The sequence below is a fragment of the Eriocheir sinensis genome, unplaced genomic scaffold (genome assembly GCF_024679095.1).
Source record: "Eriocheir sinensis breed Jianghai 21 unplaced genomic scaffold, ASM2467909v1 Scaffold1074, whole genome shotgun sequence".
Taxonomy (NCBI): Eukaryota; Metazoa; Arthropoda; class Malacostraca; order Decapoda; family Varunidae; genus Eriocheir; species Eriocheir sinensis.
In genome coordinates, this window is record NW_026110379.1 from 70,375 (window position 1) to 75,046 (window position 4,672).

General features: G+C 43.4%; 1 long non-coding RNA gene across 1 annotated transcript; it reads left to right on the plus strand.

The window, feature by feature from the left end:
• The first annotated feature begins 3,395 nt into the window (after nucleotides 1-3,395).
• LOC126989145 (uncharacterized) lies at nucleotides 3,396-4,245 on the plus strand. The gene is made up of 3 exons (XR_007742922.1): nucleotides 3,396-3,634; nucleotides 3,745-3,972; nucleotides 4,090-4,245. It is a non-coding gene; the product is annotated as an uncharacterized LOC126989145 (long non-coding RNA).
• The last annotated feature ends 427 nt before the right edge of the window (nucleotides 4,246-4,672 follow it).

A 4,672-nucleotide genomic window follows, 5' to 3' on the forward strand; every position in this document is an offset into this window, starting at 1 on the left:
ATATAATGACGTGTCAAGATATTTTATTGAAACCAGCAGAGATATGCATTATGTGAACGGTTTAATGTCGGACACCAAGCAAAGCAGACGCGATAATTTTAAATGTTGCCTCAATGAGCTAGGTGATTATGTAAAGCAGAAAAAACATTCGAAAAGTCATTTTTCCTACCGGCGTAGGACGAAGGGAAAGATGGATCATGAATGGAACGTGGCCTACTTGAAGGAGTTAAGATCTTTGCCCACCAACTAGATTTGAATAACGTTAAGGTAATGCTCTTGGGGCAGGAAGAGGGACGAAGAATCTCCCCGCGAAAGCCTCAACTGCCGGGATGGGCGACAGACACAAACCACTGTGTAGCTATAAAATGACGCTTTATATATTTTTTTAACTAGTGGTCATGCAGTCATCGTCGCGAACAGTGTTTCTTCCGCCTACGGAGGGTGAATTTTCAAGTCTTTTGAGTAGCTTTCCACATCAGGTGGGGGGTGGTTTTGGCAATATTCGAACTGTGCATTTCGCCCATCCTGCAAGACTACATCAAAGAGGTGGCGGTATTTTTAGTACGCTCGCAAACCTAGCCAAGAGTGTAATGCCCTTTCTATTCAGAACCGTTAAGCCCTCAGCGCTTAAGTTTACTCAAGATGTTATCCAGGATGTGAGCAGTGGACAAAGAAGTGTGAGAGGCGCTTTAAAGAAAAGAGGTATTGAAGCCTTAAGTGACGTAGGTGCTAGAATTATTAAAGGAGGAAAAAAAAGAAGAGTTACTTCGCGAAACAAGAGGAAGAAAAAAAAAAATTAATAAAAGGAAAAGTGGTTGCGAGAGAAAGAACAGCGATGTGTTTGATATAATTTAGTAATGTGGAGGTGCGGTGGACACTCATGAAAAAAAAAAGGGGAAGGTGGGAACATTCTGACCCGCGCGCGCGTGGGCTTGCCATTTTTTTAGCGAGCGAGTGGTCTCTTATCAAGTTAACACGTCGCCCGCTCCCGCGACCAGTGTCTCCATTAGTATATAGCGGGCGACGAAAGCGACAACAGCATGGCCTCCGCCGCTCCCTCCGTTCCGATTTCTGATTATGCGCTCAGTGTGGTTGACGAATTCCCTAGAATCAACAGACAACGCCAGGTTGAGAGCTCTATTGCGTCTAAAACTCTTGTCGACATTTTACCTGTAAATTTGTCCAGCCACGCCCGGTTAAAAGATAAGTACCTAGAGTTCCGCGTGCCGGGGGTGAAGGGGCATTTATCGATCTTGCTAAATTAATTCTTGAGTTGAAATTAAGTGTCACTCAAGCTGATGGACAAACAAAAGTCGAGGAGGCTGTCAATGTCGAATTCTGCAATGGCACTGCTAATACCATGTTCAAATCAATTCAGGTGTATGTAGGCGATCAAATGGTTGAAAGTAACCCATACTTTAATTACTGGTCATTCCTAAAATGCTCACCACCTTCTCCACGTTAAAACTCAAATCATTCGGAGAAATAGGAAACCTCCTCAAAGATAACAGATCGGTGGAGCAGGCGAAGCTGAAACCTATGACGCCGCATACTTCACTAGCCTTGGGAGCAAATACAAGAGACATTTAAAAGATATCAAAGATCACGGTCTTCATCTCACCTTCCCATTAATGTCGGACATTACTTCTTGTGATCAGTATTTATGCGACGACATCCCATTGAGAATAAGGCTTGAGTTAGCTAACGAAGCTTGGTATTTGAACACTGACGGCGATAGGAGTGCTGTGCGTGCCCATATTGATTTTGCTAAACTTTGGGTCACCAGACTCCAACCCTATCCGTCAGCATTGCTTGCATTAAATAAAGAATTAGAGACAGGAAAAATAACGCGTACAATATTTAACAAGACGTTATATAAATCTCTGGTTCTCGGCAAACAGCAGACAAGTATTGTCTGTGACCAACCGTGGGGAAATGTCATTCCAGAGCGTTTATATATCGTTATGGCTGACATGAGGGCCTTTTCGGTGTATATAATAAAAATGGCTTGTATTTCAAGAATGCTGATTTGTCTGAACTAACAGTCTCTGTCAATGGTATGAATATGTATAAAAATACGGTTTCTTTTCCCCACGAGTGTACGCGAGTCTATTATGATATTTTAGATAGTTTAGGAGTAGAAAATGACACTTTGCTTGATTACGATAGCTTTAGGAAAGGAAGGACAGTGTTTGTTTTAGTTTGTTACTGGAAGACATACGAGGCACAGTGCCTCTTGAACACAGTGGAAACTTACGCATAAGTCTTCAGCTTAAAAAAGGCTTGGATGAAAATTTAGTAATTATCTGTTTTGGGGATACAAAGGGAGTGTTGTCAATCGACTCGGAGAGGCACGTGTCTTGCGACACTAGAGCATAATGAATAATCAACAAATTATGAAAGCTCTACAAGGAAGACTTTATCACAATAATATATTTCTTAGGCTGTCTTCCCGCTGACGATGTAGCGAAATTAAATCTAAGGAGTGAGTCAGACAAGCCCATTGTCTTTATTGCTAATGTGTTAGGCGCGTCGCAAGCTTCGAAAATGGGTCACTGGGTGGTGTTCTATGTTAGTGATAAGTGTATATATTTCTTCGACACATACGCCCTGACCCCATCATTATATTCTAAGTACTTTCGAAGTTTCTTAAATAAGCATAAAGATTATCCTGTTTTTAAACTTGCCGCAAGATTACAGTCGGACAAAACTCTGGTGTGTGGCGTGTATTGCATTCAATTCGTATACTTATGTAATAAAATAGGCTTAGAGAGGACTAGTCAGTTTTTGAAAGATAATTATGATTTAGGAAATTTTTTGAAGAATGACAGAAAGGTGTTAACATATGCTTATAGAATGTTTAAAATGCCCCCATGTATAAAAAACATTTTGTCAATCTAGTCAAGGACTGACTTACAAGCATTGTATTTCTAAGATATGTGGCTAACTTATTAAATGTTACATGATAATAATGTGTATGTGTGTGTGTAAAAAATGTAGAGCAGTAGCATGTAGCTTATTCATTTATGGCGTGTGTGTGCAATTATATGTAGTTATTAAGAACAGGATTTTTTTTTTTTCGTGCGATGTGACCGGGTGGGTGTGAGTTTGTTCACGCTTTCCTATGTGTAAAAAAAATGTAGAGAAGTAGTATATAGCTTATTCATTTATGGCGTGTGTGTGTAGTTATATGTAGTTATTAAGAACAGGATTCTGTTTTTTTTTTCGTGCGACGTGACCGGGTGGGTGTGAGTTTGTTCACGCTTTCCTATTGTTCGGAAGAAGAATGGCTTGTGGTTTTGGGCATGTGCGCGCGTGTTTGCATACATGTGTGTGGGCGTGTCCCCTATAACCTGGGGTAGCCTCGGAAGAAAAAGGCTTGTGGTAGTGCGCATATGCCCCAAATAACCCCGGGTAGCTTAGTCAGTCCCCTAACGTTGCGAGAGGAGCGTCATGGAGGAAGTCTTCGCCGTCATGAACTTACAACAACAACAGCCCCACGCTGCCGCTGCAACTCTTCATGCTGACGATGTTGACGATCAGATAATGGGTCAAGCCGCATTAGAAGTTGAAGCCATGGATAACACATCCCAAGCTGAAGCCGTGGATAACACATCACATCCCAGAAACGGAGGTGAGATATCCGCCTCTTGTATTTTTTTTTCTGCGCGCACAAGCGCTGGTGTGTGTGTATTTCTTATTCATTGTGTTTAAAAAAAATATATATATTTCTTGTCATTTCAGCGGATGTTGGTGGTGGTGAGGTGGGGGATGTTCCAGAAACTCCCAAGTCTACCGGTGAACACATCACGGGCGAGTCATTGGGCAACAACAACCGCGGCGCGTTGGGAGGTGTCGGTAAAATGGGGCGGCGTGTGCTGAGGGAAGGACTTCTGCGACTTCTGAAGGATGTGATACCTCCATTACCAGTGTCTCATCTGAAGAACGACCCACCGGACAGCGTAACGCATAGTAAGTATTTTTTTATTCTTACAAGAGAGAGAGAGAGAGAGAGAGAGAGAGAGAGAGAGAGAGAGAGAGAGAGAGAATTTTTTTTTGTCTAATAATGTTTCTCTATCTTTTCATAAGTCCACGGCAACAACAACAGACACGCTTCGGTGATGGTGTGTCTTGACTCTCCGTCGGGCGCTGAATCGCGAGAGCGGCGGCGAAGTCGTCTGCAGCAAAAAGATCATGAAATGCGTCAATCACGACTGGAAAAAAAAATGCAGCATATGGCGGAAGTGTTGCAGCTCCAGCAGCAGGGGCGTAGCGAGCAGCAGGAGACGCACCAGAGACGACAAGATCGCGACCGGGGACAAGAACGGCGGCGAAGAATGACAAAGAATAATTTGCCGAAGCAGCAAGAACACCGGGACCCAAGACTGTCTCAGAAGAGCCTCCATAAAGTTGGGAGAAAAAAACTTCAGGTGGCCAAACGTGAGGCGGGTCTCTTCTCCTCAGCAGCGGCGTACGGTCGGGGAAAACCAATGAAAAAAAATCTCTCTGTGACCAAGAAACTCGTCTTTGAAGACCCACCAGCGCGGCGTGCAGCAGCTGCGGCCGCTGAAGAAAATCTCGCGCCACAACCGGGCCCTTCCAATGCGGCTCGTGCGGACGAAACAAATGAAAGCTTCTCAAGCACTGACCTTCCTTCAGCTTTCAATTCTTT